This window comes from Eriocheir sinensis, chromosome 52 (genome assembly GCF_024679095.1).
Source record: "Eriocheir sinensis breed Jianghai 21 chromosome 52, ASM2467909v1, whole genome shotgun sequence".
NCBI classification, from domain to species: Eukaryota; Metazoa; Arthropoda; class Malacostraca; order Decapoda; family Varunidae; genus Eriocheir; species Eriocheir sinensis.
The window spans coordinates 11,448,992-11,461,043 of NC_066560.1; the positions used below are offsets into that span (position 1 = coordinate 11,448,992).

Genomic DNA, 12,052 nt, shown 5'->3' on the forward strand with positions numbered 1-12,052 from the left:
TGCAAAAAAAAGAAAAAAAAAGAGATATAGTTGGAACTGCATTTAGTCAACAAGAGAGCATCATTGTTATGGATGTTGATGTTGATGGCAGTGATGTTGATGGTGGTTATGATGTAGTGATGGAAAGCTAAGACAACTGACTGACTGACTGACTGATTGACTGACTGGCTGACTGATTGATTAATGATATATATAAATGTTAAGGTATACACGCATATATACATAATCTGCCGAGAAGAGCACTTGAGAATATGCGTCAATACTCATCTCCGGTCGTGAGGGAGGTGGAGGCGGCGTGGGATAGCGAAAATAGTGGAGATTGAGGCGATTGCGGAGATGGCTGGCGGGTGGAGCGATAATGGTGGAGGTGGAGTTGGAGATGGTGGTGATGGTGGTGGTAGTGTGGATAGATAGCGAAAATAGTAGTGGAGACTGAGGCGATAGTGGAGATGGCTGGCGGGTGGAGCGATAGTGGTGGAGGTGGAGGAGATGGAGGTGGAGGTGGTGGTGGTGTGGATAGATAGCGATAGTAGTGGAGACTGAGGCGATAGTGGAGATGACTTGTAGTGGTGGTGGTGGTGGTGGTGGTGAAGGAGGTGGAGGTGGTGATGGTGGTGGTGGAGGAAGTGGAGACGGAGGTGATGGTAGAGGTGGTGATGTGGATAGATAGCGATAGTGGTGGAGACAGGCGATAATGGAAATGACTTGTAGTGGTGGTGGTGGTGGTGGAGGTGGAGGTGGTGATGGTGGTGGTGGAGAAAGTGGAGATGGAGGTGGTGATGGTGGATGTGGTGTGGATAGATAGCGATAGTAATAGTGGAGACAGGCGATAATCGAGATGACTAGTGGGTGAGGTGATGGTGGAGGTGGAGGTGGGTGGAGGTGGTGGTGGAGGGTGGAGAACGTGTCGGAGCGGGAGTCGGCGGTGGCAGAAGCGATGGCGGGCGTTAGTGTGTGGCGGGACGCGGCGGCGGGAGGAGGCGACGTGGAGCTGCTCACACACACCTTACTGGCGGCACACACACACACACACACACACACACGGTCACTCCCTCGCCTGATGTCTCGTCCTCACCATCCCTGTGTTAGTTAGTCCATCCGGTCCTCAACCTCAACTTCAAGGCTGAGAGAGATCATCCTCGTACCTGAACGGACTCGTGTTTCACCCACTTAACCCACACACCTGGCGAGACCCATCCAGGTGTGAGACCCCACGTGGGTAACCCTGGGGCACTGAGGCACTGACCAGCCGCTACCACCTTCCCCCCCTGGGCCGCCGCCGCCTCATGGGGAAGGGCGAGGTCAGGGACATATTGGCACCCTCACCCCCTTGGAAGCTTGCGAACGCGTGCCCAAGGGTAGAGTGACAGGCAAGGTACTGGAGGCGTCCCCTGTGGGTGTAGCCTTATATATGTACCGGTGTCCTCCCTATAATTGTACCCTGTGGTTGTAAACTTATGAATGTACCTGTGTAGTGTATGATTGTACCTCTGGAGCCCCACGTGTCTGTACCTGTCTGTTCTTATTGCCTGTTCCTCTGTTCCTTGTGGTGATAATTTAACAAGTCACTAACTCTGTGTCTCCTTAGTAACTGTACCGATGTGAATGTACCTGTGTCATCTGTGTGTACCTGCATGTCCTTGTGACTGTGCCTCTCTACCCTCTGTGACTGTGTTTATTTTTGCGGCCCAGTGACTGTCTGTGTATCCTTTGTGATTGCGTCATTATGTTCAGCGTTTTCCTAGTCTTGTTATTATACCTCTGTCTTTGTGACCCCGTAATTGTACCTCTAGCCCTACCTGTATCTGTATCTAGTGCCCGTTTTCTAATTCCAATAGACAACTTTATATTCGTCAGATCAACCTTCATCCTCGTAAATGCTCTCCTCGCAATGCCAAATCTTATTCTAATTTCCTTTTCACATCTGCAGTCTTCTGTTATCAAGCTCCCTAGATAAGAAAACTTTGACACCTTCCTTTATTCCGTTAGTGTACCTGTGTCTGTGTATCCCCTCTGCTGTACCTCTGTAGCTGTCTGTTCCTGTGTGTTTTTGTGACCAGTCTATCTCTGTATCTGTACCTCGTGGCTGCTAGTATGTTCGCTTCGTCTGTGATCTCGTGTCCTCTCCTTGTACCTCTGTAGCTGTCTGTTCCTGTGTGTTTTTGTGGCTTTTCTGTATCTCTCTGTGTGTACCTCGTGGCAACTCGTATGTTACCGTCGTCTGTGATCTCGTGTGTCCTCTCCTTGTACCTCTGTAGCTGTCTGTTCCTGTGTGTTTTTGTGACTTGTCTGTGTGTACCTCGTGGCAACTCGTATGTTACCCTCGTCTGTGATCTCGTGTCCTCTCCTTGTACCTCTGTTGCTGTCTGTTCCTGTGTGTTTTTGTGACTTGTCTGTGTGTACCTCGTGGCAACTCGTATGTTACCCTCGTCTGTGATCTCGTGTCCTCTCCTTGTACCCCTGCCGCTGTCTCTTCCTGTGGTTTCCCCGTGACTACCAGTGTGATCCCCTTGTCTATAGTCTCGTTCCTGTATACCTCTATGTGTGTCCTGTGCCCGTACCTTTGTCCCTTGTGGTCCTGCCTGTGTGTGCCCAGTGATGCGGTAATTTGCGAAGGCTTAGTTTTAATCTTTTCCATGTCCCTCTTCTCCCTTCTTCTTGTTTTGTTTTGTTTCTTTGTTGTTGGGTTTCATTGTTTAGATTAGTTGATTGTTCTTTATCTAGTGTTTATTTAGTGTGTGTTTTTTAAAGCTCACGTAAACTTTTATGTATTTTTTGTTAATGTGATTTGTATACCTGATTATCGCTCCCTCCTGATTCATCTCTGTCTTAATACTTCTAACACTGTTTTCTGTATCGTTCGTAAAACTCCCATCCCTTCCTCTATGCCTTGATTCATCTCCCACCCCTTGCAGGTCAGTCCTATATATACCCTGAAGGATCTCCACTCAATACATTCTCTTACTACGGTATTTTTAACAATGTTCTTCGTATCACATATATAAAAAATAACTCCTTTCCCTTCCCCTATATCTTCATTTCTTTACCTGTCTCCCCCCCTTCCATCTGTCTCTAATTCACTGTCCGCTGCAAAATGTAAATACTTCTAAAAATGATCTTACTATTTTATAACTTTTCCCTTCCCCTATGTTTTAATTTCTTTGCCTTTCTCCCCCCCCCCCCTTTTCATCTGTCTCTCTAATTCACTGTCCTCTACATAATGTAAATACTTCTAAAAATGATCTTACCATTTTATAACTTTTCCCTTCCCCTATGTCTTAATTTCTTTGCCTTTCTCCCCCCCTTCATCTGTCTCTAATTCACTGTCCTCTGCAAAATGTAAATACTTCCAAAAATGATCTCACTATTTTGTAACTTTTCCCTTCCCCTATGTCTTAATTTCTTTGCCTTCTCCCCCCTTTCATCTGTCTCTAATTCACTGCCCTCTGCATAATGTAACTACTTCTAAAAATGATCTTACTATTTTATAACTTTTCCCTTCTCCTGTGTCTAGACTCCGCCGCCTCACCCACCCCTCGCAGATCTCTTCAATACTTACTCCAAAGACTCTATCCAATACTTACTCTTAACCCCTTCACTCCGAGGTCTCCCCAATACTTCTTACAATCTTCTTATCTTTTATATGACTCCTTTTCTTTCTCGTATACTTCTTGATTCTTTTTCCTCACCCACCCCTTTCTTATCTCCAATATATATTCCAATGACATACAACATATATACTTCTAACAATGTCCTCCTTGTCATATATATAAGTCCCTTCCTTTCTCGTATGCCTTGATTCCTGTCTCACTCACCCCTATTAGATCTCTTTCCAGTACATACTCCTAAGACTGTATCCAATATATCTTGTGCTCTCTGTGTTATCCATATAGCTCTCTTCCTTTCTCATATATCTTGCTTCCTTCCTCTCACCCACCCCTTGTAGATATCTTTCCAGTACATGTTCCCAAGACTGTATCCAATATTTCTGTGTTCTCCGTGTCATTCATATAGAGCTCTTCCCTTCTCGTATGTCTTGATCCTCCTCCTCGCCCAGGCCTTCCATACCCCGCCAATACACTCCTAAGACCATCCAATACATATATTTCTAACGATGTTTTTATCACTAATGTCTTATACAACTCCTTTCCCTTCCCTGTGTCTTGATTTCTCCACCCTCGCCCAGCCCTTTCCCATCTCTCCACTACACACTCTTGAAGGCGACGGCAACTTCAGCATTTTATATTTTCTTTGTGGTCTTTTCCCCGCACCGGAGGATCGTCTTACTCCCGCGCGACGAGTCCTTTGTGGCGCGGACGCTACGAAGATTTTTTTATTTCAATCCTGGCTTGTATCGAAGGTTGAGCAAGACGGAGGAACGGGATATCGGCTGCGGGTTGAACATCGACTATATATATTTTTTATCACTGCTCCATCGTTTTATAACTGTCCCTTTCCCCTTTTCTATCCCTGCACCTGATCTGCCTTACTCCCATTTTTACATTTATTAATCTTCTGTGTCTTTCCTTTTGGTTCTCTTTGTATGACTTTTATCTCCCTTTCCTTCATCTATATTTTTATCACCCTGCTCCTTCCCTTTCTGTGTTCCCTGTAGCTCCCTTTCCTTCCCCTTCCCTTCCCTTGCTTTGCCTCACCCCCATTTTAACATTTCTTAATCTTCTGTATCCTTCCTTTCTTCTTTTCTTCATTTTCATTTAATTTCTTCCTCCTTTCCTTTCCTTTCTCCTATTCCCATTTCTTTTCTTCCTTCGTTCCACGTTTCCCAAGTATTTTCTTTCTTTCTTCCTCCTTTACCTTTTCCCTCCTTCCTTTCTCCTGTTTCTTCCTTCTTTCCTTCCTTTCGTTGTCCTTTCTCCAGCCCTTCCTTTCTTTATTACACTGCCCTCTTCACCTATTTACATCATCCTTTCCCTCTACTCCGTTTCTTCCTTCGTTCTCTCCCTATTCCTTCCTTCCCTTTCTCCCTTCACTCTTCATCACTCTCCTACTTCAGCGGCTCTTCCCTCCCCACTCAATCTCTCTCTCTTCACTCCCTTAATATGTCTTCTCCTCCCCTCTATCTCCCCTCCTTCCCTCCCTCCACCGCTCTCCCTCCTCTCCTTCATGCTCTAAAAGAATTGTATAACGTTTTTCCTCATTCATATTGTCAGGTCCGTTACGTCTATTGTTTCTGGAGTGTTGTGGAGTTTATTGTCCGTGTGGAGTGTTGGTCGATATTGCTTTGTCTCTTATATACACTCGAACTCTCTCTATAGGCGTGAAGGAGTAGAGCTGATGGGGCATGGAGGCGTTGGGTGAGGGCTAAGATGGGAGGGCTGGTGTGCTATGAGTGGTTTCGAGTGTCCGGGAAGTTTGTTGCAGACGAGGATAGTGTTGGTTAGGTTAGGTTAGGTTAGGTTAGGTTAGGTTTGTTGCTTACGAGGATAGTGGTGTTTGTTACTTCTTTTGTGCCGTAAGATATATAGGAACTTGATATAGGTGTTAAAAGTAGTTTCAGGTGTCCGGGGAGTTTGTTGCCGACGAGGATAGTGTTGGTTAGGTTAGGTTAGGTTAGGTTAGGTTAGGTTTGTTGCTTACGAGGATAGTGATGGCTGTTATTTCTTTGTGTCGTAAGATACATATGCGAACTTAATATAGGTGTTAAGATACATGCAAACTCTTAGTAGATACATACAAACAAGATACAAACAAGATACATATACTAGATACATAAGATACAAAACCACCTACGAAATACATGTGTTAAGATACGTGCAAACTCATACATAAGATACATACGAAATACAGGTGAAAAGATACAGAGAAGCTCCCAGAGGTGCTAAAATACATGCAAACTCAACAGGTGCCAAGATACATACGCAAACTCAACAGGTGGTGAAGTTAGGTCTGACCAGCAGGTGTGGAGGTGTAAGCTAAGGTTGGGACGGTAGTAGGCAAAGTTTGGGGCTTATGTTATGACTACGCGTTGCCACGGTGCTCATCTCCGACTCTTTGGTTCTTTGGTGTCTGGTGGTGTTATGTAGGTGATGTTGAGTGTTGCTTTTCTTTGTGTCTTAATGGAAATATATAGGAAATCGATTCGAGTGTTTAGATACGAGTGAAGTCGATAAAGATGCTTGATAGAAAGGTTAGTAAGATAGGAAGGTGTTAGTGAAGGTGAAAAAATATATAAAAAAAGATAAAGATAAAAGGAGATAATAATAAAACTATAAAAAGATAAAAAAGATAACTGTAAAAGTAAAAATAGAAAAAAAAATTATAGAAAAATAGGAGGATGTAGATAATGTGATAATGATTCTACGTCTTCACAGGTGTACAAGAGGTGATAAGACGTAGAGGTTAATTAAGGTGAAGGTAAAATTGTTAGTGTTAGCTCAGGTGATCATATGGGCAGGTAGGATATAGAGAGGCTTTTCCACGTAGATCTCCCTTTTTTATACTTTTTTTAACAGTAAAGGAGGCGGCTGAAGGGGAAAATATTAAAAAAAAGAGGAATAAAAAAAAGTTCGTCGGCGCTGTTCCTGCAAATAATGGAGGGTGAACGTGTCCCATTGAAAGTATTGTGTGACATTTTCCTTCATCTTGTTTCTTGCTTACTGGTCCTTGCTCTGCCCCACTCCCCCCCCCCCCTTCATTCCACTATCTCACTTTTCCATGCCCTCCCCCCCCCTCCCTTACATGACCGTTCTCCTCACCCCTCCCTCAATCTTCCCTTCCTTCCACTATCTAAATTTTCCTTCCTCTCCCCTCCCTTAGATGACCCTTCTCTTCACCCCTCCCTCAATCTTCCCTTCCTTCCTCTATCTAAATTTTCCTTCCTCTCCCCTCCCTTAGATGACCCTTCTCCTCACCCCTCCCTCAATCTTCCCTTCCTTCCACTATCTAAATTTTCCGTCCTCTCCCCTTCCTTAGATGACCCTTCTCCTCACCTCTCCCTCAATCTTCCCTTCCTTCCACTATCTCAATTTTCCTTCCTCTCCCCTCCCTTAGATGGCCCTTCTCCTTCACCCCTCCCTCAATCTTCCCTTCCTTCCACTATCTAAATTTTCCTTTCTCTCCCCTCCCTTACATGACCGTTCTTCTCACCCCTCCCTCAAGCTTCCCTTCCTTCCACTATCTCAGTTTCCCTTACCTCTACCTCACTTTTCCTTGCGTTCCCCTTCCTTTCCCTCTACCTTTCCCTCTACCTTCCCCTCCCTTTTCCCTACTTCCCCTGTCCCGCCTTTCCTTTCCCTCCTGTATATCATCCCTTCCCCTCACCTCCCCCTTCCCTTCCTCTTAGCCCCCCTCTTCCCTTCACCTCTCTTCTCTTCCCTTCACTGTATCCATCTTCCCTTCCCACTCTTTGTATCTCTTTACCGCCCCTTCCTTCACTACATACATATAGCTGGTCGATGTGTAGATGTGAGATAGAGTAGAGTGGTAGGTAAGGTTAAATATAGACTCGTAGGAACTTTTATTTTTTGCCTGGTAGAATGAACTCGCCCTGGAAATTCTGTGCCCCGTTTTCTGTTTATTTTTTATTTTTACGGTAAAGGATCAAAAGGGATGGACGAAGAAATATAAATAAATGATAAAACATGTCAGCATAATTTTTCCTGCCGTTTATCGAATATGTTTATTTATTTACTCATATATAAATTTTACGATTAAGAGGTCATCATTTTTATAGTAGCCATATCCATTTGTATATATATCTAACTTTCCTTTTCTATTGTTTTTTTTCTTTTCTATCTTTCTTTCTTTTTTTCTTTCTTTCTTTCCTTGCCACCCTGTCTCTGAGTTTTCTTCTTTTCTTTCTTTCTTTCGTTATTTTCTTTCCTGTTCTTTCTTCCTTAACCGCCTTGTCTGCCTGTCTACCTCTCTCTCTCTCTCTCTCTCTCTCTCTCTCTCTCTCTCTCTCTCTCTCTCTCTCTCTCTCTCTCTCTCTCTCTCTCTCTCTCTCTCTCTCCCTATCCCCCCTATTCCCTTCCCCCAATCGTCTGCCTTGAGGTCTGTGTCTGGGGTCTTTGCCTGACCTCTGCGTCCCCCCCCCCCTCCCCCCAGCACACGGTATTCAAGATCCTTTCTGATCCCATCCCTCCATAATAAGGTCCATTCAAAACTGTCATTATCCTTCATGAGGCCGCTGTTCATGAGACGATTTGTGGCTATTAGAGAAACGTGGGAAGGGGTGGAAGGGGAGGGAAGAGGAAGGTAAGGCAGGGGAGGAGAAGAGAGGAAAGGCAGGGGAGTGAACAGGAATTTAGAGGAAGGAAGGGAATGAGGAAGTGGTTGAGGGAAGGGAAGGGGGAGGAAAGGAAGGTAAGGGAGGGGATGGGAGGAAGAGAAGGGGAGGGGACATGAAGTTAAAGGAGGGAAGGAAGAGAAAGGAAGTGGTTGAGGGAAGGGAAGGGGGAGGAAAGGAAGGTAAGGGAGGGGAAGGGAGGAAGAGAAGGCCAGGGGACAGGAAGTTAGAGGAGGGAAGGGAGAGAAAGGAAGAAAGTAGGAGAGGGGAAGGAAAGGAAAGGAAGAGAAGATACAAGAAGCTAAGAGAAAGGAAGGAAAGAAGATGGGAGATGGAAGAGAAGAGGGAGGTAGAGGAGGGAAGGGAAGAGAAAAAGGAGAGGGTATAGGAAAGGAGGGAAGGAGAGTGGATAGCCCTTTAAACACACACACGCAAAAAAAAAAAAAAACTTCCCCCACATACATAAACTCCCTTCCCCTCCCTCCCCCCACACACACCAAAGCTAACCTCTCTCCAAATAACCAACTTTTAAGCCAGCACTGTGAATATCCTCTTTCATACAGCCACAGGTTCGTTTTTGCTTCCATTCAGCGGTCCAGAATTGAGTTGAGATACGGCGAACACTCGGCGCTCAGCTCACAATCCCGGCGATGGTGGAAATAAATGCACGATTGTTATAGGGTCATTCTGAAGACCGAAAGGATAAGTGCACTGTTGTCGAAATCGTTGAGATGACCTAGTGGTGATTTTATGGAGTGAGTGAATGAGTGAGTGAGTGAGTGAGGGAGGGAGGGAGGGAGTTAGCATGAGTTTGTGATTGGGTAAGTGAGTGAGTGAGGGAGGGAGGGAGGGAGGTAGTCGATGCATGAGTTTGTGATTGGGTGAGTGAGTGAGGGAGGGAGGGAGGGAGCTAGTATTTGCATGAGTTTGTGACTGGGTAAGTGAGTGAGTGAGTGAGTGAGTCGATGAGTGAGTGAGTAAGTGGATCAATGAATAAGTGGCTAAGTGATAAATGACGGGAACAAGATAGTGAATGGCGAGTTAATGAGTGAGTGAGTAAGTGAGTGAGTGAGTGAGTGAGTGAGTAACCGCGCGTGATTCCTATATGCTCCCGTTTATCCGCTCGCGTACACATGAATGCCGCATGATTGACCGCGTAACCCATTTTCTTTTCAACTGATGGCCGGAAATGCTTGTTCGAGGGCCGCGCTAGCGATGGTCCTGGTGGCGGCGGCGGCGGTGGTGGTGGTGGTGGCGGTGGTTATGCTCGGAATGGTGTAGTGGGGTTAGGTTATAGGTGGTGGTGGTGATGGTGGTGGTGGTTATGCTCGGAATGGTAGTGGGGTGAGGTTATAGGTGGTGGTGGTGATGGTGGCGGTGGTTATGCTCGGAATGGTATAGTGGGGTGAGGTTATAGAAGGGGTGATTTTATTTATTTATTTATTTTACAGCAGAGGAGTCAATTCAGGGGCATAAAAAAAGGAAACAAATATGTAAATAAAGCCCGCTACTCACTCCTCCTGTAAAGAGTTAGAGGAGTGGCCGAAAGATAGGTCAGTTTCGGGAGGTGATGATGGTGGTGGTGGTTATGGTGATGGTGAATACGGTGGTGATCACGCTGGAATGGTGGCAGTAAAGAGTGGTGATGGTGAGGGTACTGTCCTGATGATGGTGATGATGGTGATGATTCTAGTGGTCATGGTAGGAGTAGTTAGGTTATGGATGGTAGTTAGTGGTGATGGTAGTGATGATAGCGGTGCTGAGAGTGGTGATTATGGTGGTGAGGCTCCTGTACTGTACTAATGATGGTGATGATGGTGATTCCTTATAGTGGTCATGGTAGGTATAGTTAGGTTATGGATGGTAGTGATGATGGTAGTGGTCCTGAGAGAGTGGTGATTGTGGTGGTGAGGCTCCTAATAAAAGTGGTGATGACGATGGTTGTGATGGTGATAGTGGTGAAGAAGTACAGATGGTGATGATGATGATGATATACCAAGACGAGAGAGATCACGATACTTTCTGGGTCGGAAGATTGAGGGGGAAGGGAGAGAGGGAGAGGGGGAGGGGACGGTCACGGGGGGTCGAGGGGAAGGAGGAAGAGGAAGAAGAGGGGACGGTCAGTGGGGGGTGGAGGGGGGAGGAGGAGAAGAGGGGACGGTCAGAGGGGGGAGGAGGAGAAGAGGGGACGGTCAGTGGGGGGTCGAGAGGGGGAGGGGGAGGGGGAGGGGACGGTCAGGGGAGGTCGAGGTTGGGGAGGAACGGAGGAAATTGGTTCTATTAATTTATTTTTATCCGGCAATGTCAGTGGAAATTGTGGGTCTTATTTATAAAGAATCCTTGTGGAACATTTATATCTTACTCCTTCTCCTCCTCCTCCTCATCTTTCTCTTAATTTTATTTCATTTATTCTTATTTCCTCATAATTCTCCTCCTTCTCCTGTTAAATAATAATAATAATAATAATAATAATAATAATAATAATAATAATGATAAAAACATTGATGACCTTACCTAATCTATCCTCCTCCTCTTCCTCCTCCTCTTCCTCTTCCTCCTCTTCCTTCATTTCCTTTTCCACCTCCTCACTCTACATGTCTTCTTCTTCTTCCTCCTCCTCCTCCTCTTCCTCCTCTTCCTCCATTTCCTTTTCCACCTCCTCACTCTAAATGTCTCCTTCTTCCTCCTCCTCCTCTTCTTTCCCTTCCTCTTCCGCTCTAATACCCACTTCTATCTTCATTTAATTTTCTTCCTCCTTCTCCTCCTCTTCTTTTTCTTCTTATTTTTCCTCATTTTTCTTCTCCTCCTCTTTAGCGTTATTACCTATTTCTGTCTTCATTAAGTTTCCTTCCTCCTCATCTATCCTCATCCTTTTCCCTCCCTTTCCTTTTTCCAGTTTAACTCCGAGTCTTCTTTTTCATTTCATTCTTTTTTCATTTTTTTCATCTTTTTTCTCTTCCTCGTTTATCCTCGTTCTTTTCTTTTTATCTCATTTTTTTCCCTTTTTCTTATTTTTCATTCTCTTCTTTCCCACCTTTCCTCCTCTTCCTCATTTATTCTCATTCTTTTCTCTCTCTCTCCTTTTTCTACTTTCTTAAACTCCTCCGCTTCCTTTTTCTTCATTTCAGTCTCATCTTTCTCACTTATCCTTCTCTCCCTCATCTATCCTCGTCCTTTTTTCTTCCTCTCCTTTTTCCATTTCGTAAGCCTCCCTTTTTTTCATTCCATCCTCTTCCTCGTCATTATCATCTTCTTCCTCTCTTCCCTGCAAATCTTTAACTACTTTGCTTCTCTTCTAATCTCATTCTCTTTCTCGGTCTCTCCTTTTTCCACTTCCTAAACTCATCTGCTTCTTTTTTCTACATTCCACTTCTTTTCTCCCTCGTATGAACACTCCTCATCTCTTTCTTCCTCCTCTTCCACTTCCTCCTCTTATCGTAATGGCTTTTTTTCGCTTCCACTACACAGCTAATCCCCCGCGGCTCTGTGGATCAATCTATCCCTCTCTCACATCCATTATTATCCTTTCTCTTCTTCCCTGTCCCTCCATTGGTCTTCCTTCCGTACCTTTTTCCTCCTTCTTCTTCTCCTCTTCTTCAAACTCCATCCTCATCTGTCTCTCCACTTGCCTTCCTTCCATAACTCTTTTCCTCCTCCTCCTCCTCCTCCTCTTCTTCAAACTCCATCCTCATCTGTCTCTCCACTTGCCTTCCTTCCATAACTCTTTTCCTCCTCCTCCTCCTCTTCTTCAAACTCCATCCTCATCTGTCTCTCCACTTGCCTTCCTTCCATAACTCCTTTCCT

At 45.1% G+C, this 12,052-nt stretch overlaps 1 protein-coding gene across 1 annotated transcript in view; it reads left to right on the forward strand.

The window, feature by feature from the left end:
* Nucleotides 1-965: 965 nt before the first annotated feature.
* The window catches only part of LOC126983063 (growth hormone secretagogue receptor type 1-like), a 112,601-nt gene continuing 101,514 nt past the window's right edge, over nt 966-12,052 (forward strand). Inside the window, exon 1 of the mRNA XM_050835543.1 lies at nt 966-1,375. The gene's annotated coding sequence lies outside the window, so the exon portion shown is untranslated. The remainder of the gene's footprint in view (nt 1,376-12,052) is intronic.